Here is a 20,554-nt window from a genome sequence, read left to right as displayed (position 1 = left end):
TAACAAAATGTGGTGGTAAGATCTGACTTGTGAAACCAGTACTCCATATCCGGTCTCAAGGGCAGAGAATCCAAGTAAGCTAGAATATCTTTTCTGAGGTTATAATGATTCTAAAAAAGCAGCCTAAAGTCATAGGAGCTGTTTAGATTGCCACATCACAATGATAATGATAAGCCTTATGTTGACTTACAATCCACTAAACCAAGTCCCTTTTAGGGGTTATTATCTCGACATGCTTTCTCCATTGTACCCCTGACTTTCTGAACCTTTGTGTAGGATTTCCCATTTATCCCACATCACCCCAAACTGCCAAAATGCTCTTAGATTCCAATCCTATCTTCCACCATACTAACTATACAACCAGTTTGGTGTCATCTGAAAATTTCATAATTTCACCTTGCCTTCACACAAGGAAGTCACTGATAAAAATGCTCAAGAAAAGACAAATTCTGTGGCATACAACTAAAGCCATGGAATCTATCAGCCATGATCTGTTCCTTCCTTTAAAAATCTCTCTTGCAATTGTTGCTTCCTCTTCATTCCCATTGCCACAATAACCCTAGTTCAGGCTTTCCTTAAGCTTGGCCTCAAAATATTTATCTCCATGTCTCTATGCAGGCTTCCTATATAATGACATAAAAATTCCAAAAACACAGCTTTGATCATGTCACTACAAAAACCAACAATGGCTTTCTTGCTTCCTACCATATGAAATCTGGCTTGCAAGGCCAGGCATGATTCATGATCACTAGTTCCAACCTATAGGGCCAAATTTACTTCTCAATACTCCCCTGACATTTGCCCTCCATTCCAGCTATACCTATGTCTTCACTGTCAACTTCTCCTCTCCCATCAGCCAAGCTAAACTAATGGTGTTTCCTCCCCTTGAAATGCTCTCCCCTCTACTTACCTACACAAATTCTAAGTCATGCTTAATTTCCATTTGCTCCATGAAGATTCTTGGACTACTATAGCTCACAATGATATCTTTCTTTTTTGAACTCCTGATTTAGAAACAGTCTTTGAATTGTTTCATGTTACCTTAATTTTGTCTCCTCCATTAGATTATACATTTCCTGAGGGCAGGGATCATAAAACTTCTTTTATATATTCCACCAGAATTAGGATGCTACCAGGCACATATTAGGTACTTGATAAATATTTAAGGAATCATAAAAATGTATAGAACCTTGAAGATCATCTTTCCCAGTCCCCTCATTTTACAAATGTGGAAACTAAGACCTAGAGACTTAAAAACAAAACACAAAACTGATTAGTAGTTAAATTTTAATTTTCTAAAAAAGGGCTTAGTGGGCAAACATGAATGACTAAGAACAAAACCTGAACAAGTCCTCTTGGTGGACGGCAACCTAAAATGCAATTCTTCCTTGCTACTGCTTGTTCATCAAACATGCCCTATTACTTCCATTTCTGACTGCTTAGTTCCAGTGACTTATATGCTACCAGAAAAGGAAATGCTACTGTAGAAGAGTGAAACTATACATCCTGTTAAGGTACCCTTTTCCCCTCTTGCTCCCTAGTTCTAAAAATACCTTCTTTTATAAAGCGTAGTTTATATTTATAAGAGTTAGACTGTGTGTGATGAAATCAATGAAAGATATTATTACATGGTGACAAAATGGAACAAAGGGGTGGGCTCCCCCTCAAAAAAATCTGCATAATTTAAAATGGTTCCAGTTGAGTCACAATCTTTCAAAATAACCTCCATATCAAATACCTAAGAGCAAGACAGCTCCATTTAGATATTCGTGGACCTCATCTGGAAGTTCCTCCTTCCCATCCCACCCTCTGTGATATCCTACACTATGGATTCAAAATTTCTACAATTAGTTAGAAAAAAATTTCAACATACAGTCCTGATGTTCCCAGACTTTTCTAATTGGGTGACCCCCAAAACATGATCATCTCCCTTCAAACGTCAAAAAATACTTTGCTTTGCACCTATGTGTACTTATTTTGTAATACTGTATATTATAGGTATTCTTTCCTTCACCCTACCTCAGCACCTCAAACAGTGCTCTTTGAATAGGTGCAGCTTAATAAATTTTATAATCGATTTTCTAAGTTTGTATTGACCTCATGGTAGTTTCAATTTAACTCAAAATAAAAAAGGGAAAATGCTCACTGCTTTTGAGCTACAAGTACACCTGAAATCATAACTTATTAAATGAATCTAATAACATAATAAAGAAGGGGAAGGTATAGTAGAGAGCCAGCCTCAAAACCAAAAAGACCTGGGTTCAAGTATGACTTGACATATATATTGCTGTGTTATCCCAGGCAAGTCACTCAACCTCTCAATGCTTCTGGAAGCTAAGACCATTATATTGCAAAGAAGAGGCTGACCTGGAGTGGTAGAGGGAGTTTTCTCACCCTTGACTTCCCTATACCAATCCCAAGACCAGTCCCTATCCCTACTGACATCACTGTATCAATGCATATTCAATGTCATCTTCTCATTTGACAGTAACATTGCTTTAAGGTACTAGTGTCTTAAACTAATGACTTAAGATCAACATTTTAAAATTTTTTATTGACATCTTTTGTTTTTTATAGCACCTGAACTTCCACCTTCTGTGGGAGAGAATGAATGGCTCCCTCCTAGGGAGTCTTCAAGTCAAGAATAATAAAGAGGATAAAAAAGAGAAGTTACCAAAATGACCAATATTTCAACCAAGGCTGACAGTATATGTAGTATTCCACACCAATAATCCCATGCCTCTATAAAAAACGGAGAGAGGTACATTCTCGTATTACTGCTTCGGGTCCCACTATGGTCATTATAATTTTATAACATCTAGTTTACACTGCTTTGTTATTGTTACTCTTTCCACTTACATTGCTATCATCGTTTATATTATTTTCCTGGTTCTAATGACTTCACTGTGCACCAGTTCCTAAGTTTTTCCATTTTTCTTATAGCATCTTTTTTCCATTTCTTATATAAGTAGTATTCCACATTCCTTATAGCACAGTACTTGTCCATTACATTCATGAACCACAAATTGTTTAACCATTCCCCAATCAATAAGCAAATATTTTGTTTCTAGTTCTCTGCTACTACGAAATGGTGTATATGGGACCTTACTTTTTATTACTGACTTCCTTGGAATATATTCCTAGCTTAAAACTCTGGATCAGAGAGGATATGCTTTCTTCATTTTCTGTCCTTCCATTTAATAGTGCTCTCTTATAACCCCTCTTCAGTCTCTTTATTTCCACATCCCTCCACACCAAAACCACATTCATAAAAATTTTCTAATTAAATGTTTTATTGAAAACTTGATATTGAACATCAGTATAAACACCTAACGGTGGTTAGTAAAGTTTAATTAATTTAAATGAATACTGTACCTTTTTCATAACTTTTTTCAGTGTCTACTACTCACTAATCCATTATCTCCTCCCTTTCCCCAGAATAGACACTTCCTTACAACAAACATATAGGCATATAAATATAGTTAGACAAAACTGTCTAATCAATACCCTGGCCAATCCTACAAGAAATATGCCTACCTCAGAAAACTCTACACATATGCCTGTTGTCTCCAGTATTAGTTGTCTGATTCAAACTGGGCCAAATGGAAAAGTAGAATCTTCATCCACATGGTCCCTTCGCCACTATCAGCCAACAGTGCCACCCATCTGGTTTAGATTTTGTCACAGTGCTCTACCAGGCCCCAAGACATATTCCCTCCTTCCTCAAGGATGAACAATACACTCTTAAAAACTATTTATGGTAATAAAAATCTTACTAAAATGTTACAAATTGCTAAAAATTCAAATGTATCAAAACATTTTACTGCAAAGTCTTAAAAATTCATAAATCCAAGAAAAAGAAATAATTCAAATTATTCAGAACATTCTGTCTTTTTAAAAATCACAAATATATTTTGTACCTATTTTAATACTAAATATTGGGGGCAGCTAGGTGGTGCAGTGGATAAAGCACCAGCCCTGGATTCAGGAGGACCTGAGTTCAAATCCAGCCTCAGACACTTGACATTTACTAGCTTGTGTGACCCTGGGCAAGTCACTTAAGCCTCATTGCCCTGCAAAACAAAACAAAACAAAAAAAAGACCCTAAATATCACTAAGAGAAAACTTATTTCTAAGATTAGTAATTTAACTTTGTCTTTATACTAAAGACAAGTAATGGACCTATGATGAAAAGAGTGTAGTTTAGTGGGAAAAGGTCCTCGTTAGTCTGAGGTGAGATTCCTGGGTTTTAAGACCATCTTGGCCCTTTGTCAGCCAGATGAATTCACCATAGCCTATCTGGGCTTCAGTTTGTTCATTTGTAAAATGGAAGAATCAGACTCAATAATCTCTAATTCCCCAGCCAGCTCCAAAATTCTGTGATAACAATAGTAATCTATACAATTTGTTGTATTTCACTTAATACCTCTCAAAAGCTTTCTGAAAATCCAGAGATTAATATCAATTTTGCTAACTTTGGGCACAAAAGTTATCTGTTCCACGATGCTTTTCCTAGTTTCCAGGGTGGTCCAAGTGGTAGAACTAATTCATTCACTCAAGAGACATCTGCTAAATATATGCTGTGGAAATAATACTTGATTGGGTTCTTTGGAGAATGCCAAAGTATGATCCTTATCATAATGGTGTTCAAGGAATCACATGCATGAAACTACTATAGAACCTTAGCAAGTATACCTTTCACCCTAACATGTCTAGATTATTTTCTTCTGTAAGCTTAATACATATTTCCATATTCTAACTTATTAATGCTTTCTCCAGGCACTTGCTCCTGGCTATGTCTTTTATCTTATGTTAAAAATTAGAAAAGCATTTGTGACTTTTAGAAAATATATGCGACCAAATCTATATAACCTTAAAAAGCTTAAACTATGATAAATTAATAACATTCAACACATCAATGTCATGAACATCAGTCCATGAAAAATGGCTTGTGGCTCCTTCAAGAATATTTTTCAAATTTCTTTACCCTGCTTCAACTGCTTTATTTCAGAAGCTACTCTTTAGACCTAAATAAATCCATGCCATTTATTTAAAGAAATACTTTTAAATATAATATAGTAGAAATAAAAACATTTAGAAACAATTAGACAAGACAAAGTTAAAGTTTTATATCTTATTTTTTTACTCTGATAAGAAAGCCAAAGGTTTTTTGAATATAACATACCTCGAAAACATTTTGTTCTGGTAGTAAATAATAGACTGGGCGGGTCTCTTAAAAAAACACCCAAATGATTTCTCGAAATTTCTTCTGTAGGCCACAATTTCCTCCAAGAAAGAAGGACACTTCTGAAGTTTTAACTCCAGTCTATTCTAAAACTTTAATCTTTTTCCCCAAACCCATTCTCATTCAAAACTTAAGTCCTCTGTGAAGGTAGGAGGATTCTCACCATTTTCATGGCTTTATAGAGCACTAGATATTGGAAGCTATCAGTGTCAAAATGCACAAATGTATTTGTACATTTCAGGTTTCTCTTTGAACTCAGAAGATTTATCTGGTAAAAAAAAAAAAAATGTTAATGCCAGCACAAAATTTCAAGAAAAGGCACCTAAATCATGTTTACTTTTGCACAAATGATATTGTACCTTAAATATAATACCTTAAATGCCTAATAATTCTGTTCTCTTTTCATACTCTAGAAATCTGCATGTTTTAAAACGTTCAGTTTTCTAATAAAAGGCATATAATCAGGAAAAAATAGCTAAGACATTCAGATCTCAAGTAAAACAAACCTTTTAACTTGAGAACACAAAACTATTTCAACTGTAGAAGAGGAAAGAGTAATCATATTTCCAAATATACAAACTGCACTGTGGACAAGCATGATACTTAAAACCTGAAAACAAAAGCCAACTATTAAAAATGTCAGTCTTAAAGACTGACTAAACTAACTTTCAATACAAAGTGAAGAATGGATAGATATTGTCAAAGGTATCAAGTATGCTGGCATATTCAGCATCTAACTTAAAAGGCATATGACACACTGTAAAGTATATATTATTCACCAAAAAAAAAAAAACCAAAACCCCATAGTCTGAGCTATAGGTCTGTTTCAGGAAACATTTTAATTATGTAGGAGGATTCTGTCCGTGTAGAAAAGAAGATGTCAGCAAATGCTTATTAACTTACAATAATTCAACAGAAAAAAAACAAAACAAAACAGGACAACTTGGGTCATTCAGCTCCATCTGACATATGTATTGGTATAATCATGATTAGCCATCTTTCAACCTCAAAGAATTAAAAAAAAAAGAAAGGCCCAAAATATACTAACCTGGATTTGTTTAGCTAATTAGCAGGGGTGATGAAAAATTTCATTATTTTTCTCAGAAGCAGAAACCATCAAAATCACAGGTACACTCTTTAGACTTAACCAAATCAGTGATCTGGAAGAAAGAGAAATACACGTAATTCAGTCCTCTTCACATTTCAGTTGGTTTTGTTTTTCATTTAATGAAAACCCATCATTATGTCCTATTATTTCAGCTGAAGTGCCCAGTAAATCTTTACCATAACAATTTGAGGGCAACTTTATCACCCTGACACCAGACATGCTTTTCTATCCATAGGTGTTTTTTTGTTGTTTTGTTTTTTTAATCTCCTAGTAAAGAAAGGGCCTTCATTTACCAAAGTACCTTCAAGGACTATCACCCTTCACCATCGTGCTTCACAGACCAAATAAAGGCCTATAAAACTTATTTTAAAAAAACAAAACAAAACACTGAATCCCTTTGTTTCCTCTACTTTTGCTTTTCTTTAGCAATTTGCTTTCTTTAATTGCCCAGAATTGAGATTTTACCTTTTCACCCAGAAAACAATTTATCATTATCAACCTTTAACTCTAACCATGTAGCCATATTTTAATAGACCTTTGCTGGGCACTGACTGAGACACCTTTACCCTGTACGGTTGAATAAATTGCCTAAGTGACCACATTACCCTATGAACTCTGAACTATCTGACTTAAAAGGCCTGGAACATTTGGCAAAATAAGTTTTTTGAAAAGCTTCAACACATTAATTGCCTCATAATACAATAAGTCAATGAAAATTTCCAAAGACACTAGAGAAGAAGACCCAGAGAAAATTCCATGATGGTAGAAAGTAGAAACTCTTTCTAATAATGGCCAAAAAAAGGAAAAAGAAAGAAGAAAAAGACCCATTAAAATGAATATGACCCTTTGGGGAATATTAATTGCAACAGGCTCTTTTTCCTAAAGTAAAGCTTGGTGCAAAAAGTTTTTTTTTAAAGGAATGAAGATGAGCTTATGGACCAAGAAATGAAGAAGGCCAAATGATCTCAAATCTGTGCTTACAAGTTTGTAAATTTTTTTAATCCTTTTCCTGCCCACAAACTGCTACTAGAAGTAAACTCCTCTAGCTATTTGATCAAACTGCTTTCACAGTCACCCATGTCACTGATGTAAGTTTTTTTATCATGAACCTTTTATGAATAAAAAAATTGAACACGTATCCCCAATATGTATATTTACTTATTTATAAATTATATCATTGTGATACAGTTCTAATAATTACTATGTGCATTACAAAAATTTTGCAAATATAAATTTTAAAAGGATCAAGTAAATATGAACTAACAATTGACACTAGAGTCAATAGGGAGCCATTAGAGTTAGAGTAGGGAAGTTTCAAATATGCCATTTTAGGAAATTCATTTTGGCAGATGGGAAGAGGATAGATTGGAGAGATTTGAACTAGGAAAACTAATTAGGAATCTATTAGAATAGTCCAGGTTAGAAGTAATAAGTCCTGAACTGTGATTTATCCTTCATTCTTGAAGAGGACCAGTGACATAAGGGAGGGTGATGTCTTGACTTGAGTGGGAATAGGATTTAAGCAAAGCAGAGCTGGGCAGAGCCATCAGCCTTACTCTCTTCCAGAGGCATCAGAGTCCAATAGCAAGACTAGTCAAGACAATTGGCAATGGCCCAGCAGGACCTGAATTAGACCAGAGGTAGTATGAGCAGAAAGAAGAGGATACAGGTGGAAAATGTTATGGAGATAAAAATGACCGGATTTGGATATGGATTGAATGAAAGAAAGTGAGAAATCAAGAATAACACCAAGATTGAGAATGAGAGTGATGACCAATAGAAATTGGCAAGTCTGGAAGAAGAGAGGGTTTGGGAAGGAAAATAATGAGTTCTCCTTTGGACTTACTGAGTTTGAAATGCCTACAAGATAGCTACTTCAAAATGTTTAATGGGAGTTGGTCATGTGAGACTGAAGGTAAGGAGAGAGATTAGGGATATATAGAAAGATCTGGGCGTTCTTGGAATAGTGATGAAAAATAAACCAAGAGTTTATGATGTCATATTTGGTGAAAAATAATTCAGAGAGAAAAGACGGCCTAGGATGTAGTCTTGGGGCATAATCACAGTTAGGGGACTATAGTTTACCTAGGGAAATTCAAAAAGAACTACCAGATAAGTAGATGGAAAACCAAGAGGGAAGAAAGAGTACCATGAAAACCTTGCAGAGAGTATATTCAGGAGAAGAGGATGCTCAATAGGGTCAAATGCTTCTGAGAGATCAAGAAGAATGAGGACTGAAAAGGAGTCATTAGATGAGTCAATTAAGAGATCACTGGTAATTTGAGAGTAGTTTCAGTTGAATGATGGAAGCCAAGTAGCTGAGATATAATGAGAGAAGACGCAGAATCAGGTAGCATGGAGTTTTTTTCTAGGATTTTGACTGAAAGACAGATGCAAAAGGATAGTCTGAGGAAAGAAGATCAGGTCAAGTAAAGATTTTCACTTCAATTTAGACACCATTTATCAAGGGTTAGGCCGAGGGAGATAAAATGTTGAGAAAATACACAGCCCCAGCTAAGGAAAATAATACGTACAAAGAGCTATATTTAAATTTAAGGTCTGCTCCTTAATATTTGTGCATGACCTTGGACAAGTCACCTCACTCTGAACCAAAGTTTCTTCATCTGAAAATAAAAGGTGGACTAGATCATCTTTAAATTCCTTCCAGCTCTAAAATTATGATCAAATAATGAAATGACACATGATATAAAATAATAAATGCATCATGAATTCCAAGGAATCAAAGTTTATTCCTGGCTGGGAGAATGAGAAAAGGCTTCATGGAAAAGATAGAATTTGAGTTGAGAAACAGAACTCAAAGGATTAGCTAATTCTCTCTGTTCAGCAACAGAGGAGAGATGGAAAACAGAGAGAGCAGTTGGCAGAGAATGGGCAGTGTGGATCTCAATGACTGGCATCTAGAGAGAGAGATGGCAGATTCCAACATGTACGTCAAAAATTTCTCAGCTCTCCTGAGTTGGTTTTTTCCCTCTGCCATTTCTTGGCTCCTAACAAATCAGTTTAGGCATTATCCAAAACCATAAAAAAATGGTTTTAAGAAAAAATGAAATTCTTCAGCTCCAAAATAGGACTCAATGGGACAGGATGACGCAAGAGGGGAAAGAATTTAATGAATAATAAATTCTGGAGTTCAACCTTATCCTGTAAGTCAAGGATGCTAAAAAGATATAGGAGAGGGGATTCATGCACTGAGTAGCAAGCTAGATTACATAACCTTTAAGGTCTTTTTCAACTCTGGTATGCTATGCGGATGAGCTGATTATTCATTACTTCCCTAGGAAATTCCTGAGCAAGGTTTCAGATAGTCAGTAGTATTTTAACTGAACTCTACCTTTACTCTCAATTATGCCATCTCCTCAACATGCTAAACAAATTCTCTGTTACATTTAGATAACAAGTGGCAGTAGCAAGACTATTTTTAATGCTTCTCAATAAAAAGCAATTTGCTTTCAGCCAATGATCCTTCTCATTTCTCTTCTTTAAATACCCCCTCTTTGTTACAGCTTTTAAGAAATGGAGATGTCCTCAAAGTGCCTATTTATTTCCAGATGAACTCTCTGCAACTCAATGTTCACAATGATTACTTCTCCAGTCTACAAAATGATATTCAGAAAAAACAACTCAACTTCACAGTATTCAGTAAACTCATATATAATTTTCTGTCCCAAGACCACCTCAGGACTCCTTCAACACAACTATGTTTCAAGTATTTCCTCTCATATAATAGCTGTGTTCTGATTATCATTTTTTTTTTCAGGATGAATTGCCTTCTCAGCCAGCCATTCCTCTATTTCTGCCAACTCAGCTAATCTAGCCCCATTATATATCATATTTCCAAGAAACATCCCAAATCAGTATCATTTGCAATTTAATCAACAGCAATTCACTATCCGACTCTTCACAGCCACTGTTCCAAATCTTGTGTCTCTTTAAGACTCTCTTGCACTTCTTACCCCATTCCTCTCAGCTAAAGGCTTCATCTCATACTTCATCCAAAAAAAATGAGTCCATTTGCTGGAAGCTCCCCCTCTTTCTCTCCATTTCACATCACTCACGTCACACTATCTTCTCCTTTACTCATGTCAGATAAAGAAGTGGCCTTTCTCCTTGCCAATATTCATCCTTGATCCCATCCCTTCCCATTTTCTCCAGAAAATTGTTCCCACTATAATTTTCACTCTTTCTCTAATCTTCAATTTATCCCTACATATTGACTCCTTCCCCATTGCCTACCAATAAACCCATGTCTTTCCCAGCCTTTAAAAATTCTGCGAGCCTCCCATCTTGAGCTATCATCATATATCTCTTCCCTCTTCTAGCCTAAACTCCCTGAGAAAGCCTTCTAACATTTAGGCTCCTCTACTTCCTCACCTCTCATTCTCTTCTAAACCTTTGGAAATCTAGCTTCTGACCTCATAAACTGAAACTAATCCCTTAAAAGTTATTGATAATTTCTTCTCTCTTCTTTCTTTTCTTTTTTTTTTTTTTTGGCAGAGTAATGAGGGTTAAGTAACTTGCTCAGGGTTACATAGCTAGTAAGTGGCATGTGTCTAAGGTCGGATTTGAACTCAGGTCCTCCTGAATCTAGGGCTGGTGCTTTATCCATTGTGCCACCTAGCTAGCTGCCCCCTCAATAATCTCTCTTTTTTTGGTTGTTTTTGTTTTTGTTTTGTTTTTTAGTGAGGCAATTGGGGTTAAGTGACTTGCCCAGAGTCACACAGCTAGTAAGTGTTAAGTGTCTGAGGCCGAATTTGAACTCAGGTACTCCTGACTCCAGGGCCGGTGCTCTATCCACTGCGCCACCTAGCTGCCCCTCAATAATCTCTTAATTGCAAATTTTAATGGATTTTTTTTTTTGTCAAGAGCCTTCTTAACCTCTCAGTCCCATCTGATAGTATTATCTCCTCCTGGGTAATCTGTCTCTTCCAGATTATCATGATATTCCTCTTTCCTGTCTGACCACTTCTCAGTCTCCTTTGCTAGTTCTACATTCTGGTCACCTGTCTAACTGTGGATGTGCCCCTAAAATTTTGTTCTCTTCACCCTATGCTATATATCACACAGTGATGTCATCAAATTCCATGGATTTAGTCATCTCGGTTCAGATGTCCTGAGTAAGACATACACGTCACCAACTAGATGCCTCTTGGGCATCTCAAACTCAACATACCCAAAACAAACCTTTTCTCTTTGCTTCCCACCCCACACTGGCCCTACCAACTCTCTCCTTTTATTACTGTCAAGGACACCACCATCAGTTACCCAAGCTCCCAACAGAGACGTCATTCAACTCAACTCTCATCTTCTATATCCAAACTGTCACCTTGGTCTATCATTTTTAGCTTTATAACAACTCTTATATTCCCCTCCTCTCCTCAGACACTGTCAGCACTCTGGTACAGGCCCTCATCACCTCTCATCTGGACTACTGCAGGGCTTTTTGGGTGGTTTTCCTGTATCAAGAGTCAGCCAGGTCTTTTTTTTTTTTTTTAATTTTTGCAGGGCAATGAGGGTTAAGTGACTTGCCTAGGGTCACACAGCTAGTTAAGTGTCAAGTGTCTGAGGCTGGATTTGAACTTGGGTACTCCGGGTACTCCTGAATCCAAGGCCAGTGCTTTATCCACTACGCCACCTAGCTGCCCCCAGCCAGTTCTTAATGATCCAAGACAATTCCAAAGAACTCGTGATAGAAAATGTTCTCCACATCCAGAAAAAAGAATTGTGGATTCTGAATGCAGATTGAACCAAACTGTTTCTACTTTTTGGCTGTTTTTTTTTTCTTTTTTGAGGTTTTTCCCTTTTGTTCTGATTCTTCTTTCACAAAATGACCAATGCAGAAATATGTTTAATGTGATTGTACACATATAACCTATATCAGAATGCTTTCTGCCTTGGAGAGGGGATAGGGAAGAGTGAGAGAAAAAAAACCTTCCAACTCAAAATCTTATGAAAACAAATGTTGAAAACTATCTTTAGGGGCAGCTAGGTGGTGCAGTGGATAAAGCACCGGCCCTGGAGTCAGAAGGACCTGAGTTCAAATCCCACCTCAGACACTTGATACTACCTGTGTGACCATGGGCAAGTCACTTAACCTTCACTGCCCTGCTAAAAAAAAAAAAAAAAAAGCTTACTGACTATTACTATCAAGAACACCACCATCCTCCCAGTCGTTCAGAGTGACAAACACAGTGTCATCCTCAACTCCTCACTTATCCCACATATCCAGTTCATTGCCAGGTCTAGGCATTTCTATGCTTACATGATTTCTTCTATAAATCCTCTTCTCTCTACTCAAGGAACCATCACCTTAGCTTTCTAATTGATTACCCTGCCTTCATTGTTTCCTTTCTCTAATCCAAAATACTGATAAAATGAGCATATCTCTGACCAGGCCACTGTCCTCCTCCAAATCAACTCCAACAGGTCCCTATTACCTCCAGGATCAAATCCAAGCCATCTATTTGGCATATTAAGCTCTTCATGGCCCTATTTCTACCTTTCCCGTATTATAGTATTTTACTCTTACATTCTCTTCCCCTCCTTCCTTCTCCATGCTTCTGCAGTGTCCAAGGTGCTGGGAAGTTCCCTCTCCTCAACTCCACCACATGGTTTCCTTCAAAACTGAACAAATCCCACTTTCTTCAGGAGTCTTTTCCTGGTTGCCTCCCACCCACCCAGCCCCAGCTATTAATGCTTTCCCCATGAGGTTACCTTCCACTTATCCTAGATCTGGTTTATACCTAATCATTTCCATGCTATCTTCCCCTTATTAGAATGTGAACTCCTGAACCAGTATCTTGGCAAGAAGATTATACTGAGGAAGAAGGGAGGAGTGTAGAGGGCTGCCCCATTGGCTGTACTGCATTCCAATTGGCTAGCATTTGGCGCCAGTCTCTTGGCGCACAGATTGTGGCTGGGGAAGAAGAGAGGGGCCAGCCGGGTTGAGATAAAAGAGCTCCCTAGTCCAGCTTGCTGACATTTCCATTAGGGAACTGGCCCATTCTTAATGGAATGTAAATAACGAACTTTGATACTTCTCCCCCCTCCAAAAAAAAAAGTGAACTCCTAAGGACAAGGTCTGTTGCCTTTCTTTGTATCCCCAGGGCTTAGCACAGTGTCTGTTAGGTGTTTAATAAAAGTTTGCTGACTGAATGCTGATTTTGATGCTGCTACTTTCCTAAACTCTTATTCCTAACATGCTAATACATAAAGCCCATATAATTTATCATTTCTTTTTTGTTTACTTTTTTAAAATTGTTTGTTGGTGGAGCAATGAGGGCCGGTGCTTTATCCACTGAACCACCTAGTTGCCCCCCCCCCCCCCCCCCGGGCCCTTTTTGTTCTTTAAAAGCTTTAATTCCACACAGCTTAAACTCTTTCTTTTCTTCCCACATTCCCCACCTCAAAAGAGCTCATTCCAGGTAAGTTATTTGGAAAATGAACCCCCATCTCCACTTACTGAAAGTCCTACCTAAAACACTAAGACAGACTAAAAAAATTCCTGAACACAAAGATTTAGATGAATAAGAAAACCAATTTAAAAAGTGAAAAAAAATCACAGATAATAAACAAGGGAAAACTAACAGCATGTACATACTTTGTTTAACAACTCTATGGTAGAATTCAGTTTGCAAGTATGCCATCATACTGTGCACAAAAGTCATCTTCTCAGGGGCAGCTAGGTGGCGCAGTGGATAGAGCACCAGCCCTGGAGTCAGGAGTACCTGAGTTCAAATCCAGCCTCAGACACTTAACACTTACTAGCTGTGTGACCCTGGGCAAGTCACTTAACCCCAATTGCCTCACTTAAAAAAAAAAAAGTCATCTTCTCCCTCTTTGCCCAATCTCACCACTCCAGGGAAGACAAATTTCTAGGCTTGCTTTTTTTCCATTGTCATTTCACTATCTTATTGTTTTCAGTTGTCATCATAGATTGATCCAAGTTAAAAGAAATAATAGAAGTATACAGCAAATACACAGTCTGCACCACAAAAATCTTACTGTGATAAATAATACTGAAGGCTAAAAGGGGACAAAAATTATTCAGCTGCTTTGGCTTCTGTGCTAATTTATTAGAAGATACATCCTCCAATTGAGAAATGGTTAAAGGGTATGAACAGGCAGTTTTCAGATGAAGAAATTAAAGTTATCTACAGCCATATGAGAAAAATGTTCTCAGTCACTATTAATTAGAGAAATGCAAACTAAAACTACTCTGAGATGCCACTTCACACCTATCCAACTGGTTAATATGACAAAAATGATTAAGTGTTGAAGAAGATGTGGGAAAACTGAAACACTAATGTACTGTTGGTAGAGTTGTGAACTGATCCAATCATTCTGGAGAACAATTTGTAACTATGACCAAAAGGTTATAAAACTGTGCATACCCTTTGATCCAGTAATACCACTACTAGGTCTATATCCCAAAGAGACCATAAAAAAGGGAAAAGAACCCACATGTACAAAAATATTTATAGCACCTTTTTGTGGTGACAAAGAACTGGAAATTGAGGAGATGATCATCAATTGTGGAATGGCTGAACAAGTTGTGGTATATGAATGTAATGGAATACTATTGTGTTGTAAGAAAAGATGATCAGGCAGATTTCAGAAAAACCTTGAAAATGAACTGAAGCTGAGTGAAGTGAACAGAACCAAGAGAACACTGTATACAGTAACAGCAACATTCTGTGATGATCAATTGTGATAGACTTAACTCTTCTTAGCAATACAATGCTTCAAGTGAATTCCAAAAGACTCATGATGGAAAATGCTCTTCACATCCAGAAAAAGAACTAGAGAATCTGAATACAGATTGAATCATACTATTTCCATTTTTGTTGTTGTTTTGTTTTTGCTTTCTTGTATTTTTTTTTCCTTTTATTCTGATTCTTCTCTCACCACATGACTAATGTGGAAATATGGTTAACACAATTGTAATATATAACATATATTACTTGCTGCCTTTGAGACAGGGTACAGAAGGGAGGGAGGAAGGGAGAAAAACCTGGAACAAAATCTTACAAAAATGAATGTTGAAAACTATTTTTACATGTAATTGGAAAAAATAAAATACTATTAAAAAAAGAACCATACCATTTTAAACTAATTAGACATGTGACACATTAGAGGATGGTTATTAGATTTAAAAAGAGGAATCTTTGCTTTAGAAAAGAATTCCTTTCAAAACCAGCTCCCCTGAGGCATTTAAAACACGATTCAATTAACACAACTTTTTTCAGAATACATTAATTTCATGAAATGAAATCCACCTGTATTAAATTAAATTATATAATATATTGAGGCTAATTGATAAAATGAATGATCCACATATGTCATAATCCAAGTAATCTAGAGAGATTCTTAACAGCCTGACACTGTAGAAAGTGCACTAGATTTGGAGTCTGAGGAACTGGATTCAAATCCCAGTTTTATTAACTGTGTGACCTTGAGTTAAACACCAAGCCTAAGTTTTTTCATCTGCTAAATGGAAGTAGAGTAACGGAAGGTGAATTCAACAAACTCCAAGCTTTATTCTAACTTTAAATCTATGATCCTGTGTATTTATAACAATGTAACATGTCTAATGTACATCTCAAGTTAAATAAATATGGATTTATCTATAGTAAATTGTAAATGTTATATAAGTGAGCCACCACTACTGCAACAATAATAAAACAATTCTCCAATCTCATCAAGAAAACCCAAGTTCTGCTATATGGAAACATAATGGGTAAGATGCTGGACTAGAAAAGCCCTACCCAGGTAAACTAGCTGTTCCCGCAAAATAGATAAAGATAAACAAAGGATTTGTTGGGAACTATTATGTTGCTTCTTATAAAGATGTTGTTCTTTACTACATAGTTGCTAATAGATAATTTTATATGCTGGTTATTTCTTCAAAATTTTGTCATTTTTTTCCTGGGTCTTTCGGTATTTTGATCATACATATCTACATAATTTTTCCTCCTTTCTTTCCCCTTCCAATGAAAGTATTTCCAGGTAGTTTCTTCCATTAGCAATAAATCACTAATATGTAAATAATCCCAATATTAATCCAAGTTGCCTATAAACGAATGCTTAAAACCCCAACAATTCAGATTATCTTGACACCCTTTGGACAAATCCTCAAAAGGATTTAAGAGAGAGATAGGTAAATCTTATTCTTCCTAACTCTTTGCTTCCATTGGTAATTGAGATCAAGCATTTACTTAATGGAACAAGGGTGAATGCAGTTCATTATGGAACTCCCTCCACAGGTTTTTCAAATTCTGGCATTTATTTGGGTTTAATTCACTGTGGATCAGGGCTTTGCCTAAGGCCTCAAACTCCACTTATGTAGACAAGTTCCAAGCACACAAAAAAGCTGGACACAGTGGATAGGAAATTAGGGAGAAAAGTGTTTTACAAATTATCCTTCTCCAGTACTGCACTTCACCTATCAAAAGACTTTAAGCACCCATTGTAAAGAATCTTAAAATAAAGGCAGGACAGAGGCAATTATTCGCTTCAGATTTGGCGGGACTAAAGAGGCAAAAAATTATTCATTAGCAAATGTGAAAACTGCACAATGATTTTTTTTAAGTCCAATGGGGATATATGTTCATTAACATTTAAGGGAATCATGGGTAAAGTAGTCTAACTTTAAAAAATAGACTATGTCACACAAGCTGGCTATAAAGTAGATTTCTACAAATCAAATCATATTTTCATTAATTCACACTATAAAATAGAAATATTATCTAAACAAAATAAACCTTTTAAAAATATATTTAAATGACAACACTTTGGTGACAAAACTCATTTTAATCAAAATAAGACAAAAGAAAAGTAGAACCTTTTTAAAAATCTATTTACCCTTAGGGGTAGCTAGGAGGTGCATTGGATAAAATACCAGCCCTGGATTCAGGAGGAGCTGAATTAAAATCTGGCCTTAAACACTTGACACTTCCTGGCTGTGTGACTCTGGGCAAGTCACTTAACCCCCATTGTCCTGCCACCTCCCCCCCAAAAAATCTATTTACCCGTGGCAAATAAATCCATGTTAAAAAAAAAAAATCATGAGTTATCTCAAGCTACAACAGCTCTTTCCCATACTATCTTTGGCCCAAAGGTTTGACTGTTTGGGCTAAAAAGTAGAATTATGTTCTCTGTCCTAGACTAGTCACTTGAAATGCCCATCACAGAAGTAAGATCATATAGTTAGTGAAGGGCAAGACTGGCTGCAACTGGGAAACAGAAGACCTGACTTCAAATCCTGACTTCACCACTTTAACAAGACCATGTTTTAAAAAAAAAAAAGTCTCTTAAAAGTTATTCCAGCTTCAGTTTCCTTTCATGCAAAGTAGGGCTAACACTTGACCCAATGATACCACACCAAGAAGCCAATTCCCTGAAAGAAACCAGTAAAAGAAAAGGACACACCCTTTACAAAAATATTTACAGAAGCTCTTTTTGTAGTGTCAATGAACAAGAAACCAAGGGAGTGTCACCCTCCAATTGAAGAATGACTAACAAATTACAGTATATGAATGTAATAGAATACTACTGCTGTGATGAAAAAAGTGAAAAAAGATAGTTTCAGAGAAACCAGAGAGGGCTTGCATGACAAATGTATGATGCTGAATGAAGTGAACAGGACCAGGAGAACAGTGTATATGATAACATTACAAAGACAAACAAATTTGAAAGACTTAAGAACTCTGATCAGTGCAATTACCAAGCATGATTCCAGAAAACCAATGATGTCCTCCAGACAGGAGAGGAAAAACAGGACTTTAGATATGGTCCATGTAGAAATTGTTTCACCTGAATATGCATATTTGTTAACAAAAGTTTTTTTTTTCAAATGGGAAAGGCAGAGAGGAGATGGGATAGAGTAAAAATAAAATTCAATAATTTTTAAAAATCTTAATGAGTATAATAAAACTACCTAACTTTCAGAGTTGTTGTGACTAATGAGTTTTGTAAGCTACAAAAGGTTATACAAATGTGAGCTAACACTACAGACCAAGTTATGTTTTCTTTCTAATATAAGATATGTTTAGATTATTCCTTTTTAAATCTCTAAGCATTTCCACCAAAAGCTATTAGTAAAATGTTGACCCCTCTCAACTTGGGGCTTTTAAATAAGGCAGTTAGTTTAACAAAGCAACCTCTCCATTCGAGTATTATCTATTTAGCATCCTTTGTAAAATCTTTTCTTTTTTTTTAAAGCAGGGCCATAGGAACATAGAACTAGTGTTAGAGGAAACCTCAAAGCCAAATCCCTCATTCTACAAATATGCAAACTGAGGTAGAGAGAGATTAAGTGAGTTTCCCAAGGAGTGAGCTTCAGAAGAGAGATTGGAACCCAGCTCCTTTGACTACAAAGTCAATACTCTTTTCCATGGTAGCAGATGTATCCTTCCACATTTATTAAATTGAATCCTTTCACACAGGAGAGTTATGAATTCATTTTTATTTAAGATCCAGTTCACTTCTTTTTATAAGCAGTCACAGCATTGTACAGTGAGAAAATGGGGAGGGTGGGGGGCGCCCTCGGGTGTCAGGCAGCAAGGTGGCACACTGGATAGAACACCAGGCCAGGAGTCAGGAGGACCTGGGTTCAAATTTGACCTTAGACACTTGACACTAGCTATGTGATCCTGGGCAAAGTCACTTAACCCCAATTGCCTCACCAAAAATAAAAAAAAGAAGAAAGAAAAGCATTAGATCAGGAGTTAGACCTCTCAAGTTCTAGCCCTGCCTCCACCAATCAATTTTTTTTTTTTTAAAGTGAGGCAACTGGGGTTAAGTGACTTGCTCAGAGTCACACAGCTAGTAAGTGTTAAGTGTCTGAGGCCAAATTTGAACTCAGGTACTCCTGACTCCAGGGCCAGTGCTCTACCCACTGTGCAACCTAGCTGCCCCAATTTTTTAACTTAAAAAAAATGTTTATAGATAGCTTTTGCTTTTACAACATCCTCATTTACAAATATATCTCTCCTTGTACCTCAACCCAGAGAGCTATCTCTTGTAACAAAGAATAAAAAAGAAGAGAAAAAAGCAGATGATCAACACCAACCAACATATTAATCAAGTTAAACAACAGATGTAATGCCTCATATCCAGTTTCCCAGTTTTACAAAGAAGGGAAACAAATACATTTTCTTTTTATTTATTTATTTTTTTTAAAACACATACATTTTCTTATCTCTTCTTTGGGATTCCACCAATTTAATGAACCTGGGGGAAATTTTCTTATATCCTCTGAAGAACTTCTGTTTTCAGTGAAGGAAGTATATGCATTTACTTGGTAGTTATAGTAGAAATGTACAATTTGGCCACTATTTCTCCCACTCCCACTTCAACATAGAACAATCTGGGAAGGTAGCATTTAGGACCACCCTCACTTTTTTGCTTAAAGTCTCAGAAGAGTACATATAGAGAGAGTTCTGGATTCAAAATCAGAAGATAAAAGTTTGAATTTCAACTGCTGTTTCATGCTTGTATGACTTTCAGTAAAAGTCCTTTCAGTAGGGACAGCTAGGTGGCCCAGTAGATAGAGCACCAGCCCTGGATTCAGGAGGACCTAAGTTCAAATCTGTCCTCAGACACTTAACAATTACTAGCTGTGTGACCCTGGGCAAGTCACTTAATCTCAACTGCCTCACCAAAAAAATTAAAATAAAAATAAAATTTTTAAATAAAAATTAAAAAATAAAGTCCTTTCAGTAAATCAATCAATAAGCAATTATTAAACACATATAGGGTGTGTAACGATTGAAATAACGCCACCTGCTGGAGACTTACTGTGGAGGAGTTCCGCCCATGAAGCAAAGGTCTTTGGGGGCAAGACCAGGAGTCTTTTCTTTGGCGTCAGGAAGTGACGCAGGCTAGTGGGAGGAGGAAGGAAGAGACTGGCGCTCGCTCTGGGGCTCTTTCCTGGGGACTCTGGCGGAGAAGGGAGCTAGAAATGTGCTCTCCCTTTAATAGATAGGAATCTAGGCCTTTCTCTCTCTCTTTACCAAATTCTCATTCTCCTTAATAAATGCTTAAAAGCCTAACTCTTGCTAACGCTTATAATTTATTGGCAACCACTCATTAGATATTTTAGACAGTTTAGCTAGAATTTTAGCCCTTAACAGGTGGTTCAAGGAGTACTAGCACCTCTGGTATTATTAAGAAAAGAATGA

General features: G+C 36.6%; 1 protein-coding gene across 5 annotated transcripts in view; it reads right to left on the bottom strand.

Moving 5' to 3' along the window:
• The window catches only part of FUT8 (fucosyltransferase 8), a 416,362-nt gene that overhangs the window by 330,464 nt on the left and 65,344 nt on the right, over positions 1-20,554 (bottom strand). For 4 of the 5 annotated variants that reach the window (XM_043987138.1, XM_043987143.1, XM_043987142.1 and 1 more), the window contains one exon: positions 6,294-6,405. The exons of the other annotated variant lie outside the window; for it this stretch is intronic. The gene's annotated coding sequence lies outside the window, so the exon portion shown is untranslated. The remainder of the gene's footprint in view (positions 1-6,293; positions 6,406-20,554) is intronic. 5 annotated transcript variants of the gene reach the window in all.

Source organism: Dromiciops gliroides, chromosome 2 (genome assembly GCF_019393635.1).
Source record: "Dromiciops gliroides isolate mDroGli1 chromosome 2, mDroGli1.pri, whole genome shotgun sequence".
Lineage (NCBI taxonomy): Eukaryota > Metazoa > Chordata > Mammalia > Microbiotheria > Microbiotheriidae > Dromiciops > Dromiciops gliroides.
This window is presented reverse-complemented; position numbering and strand designations above follow the sequence as displayed.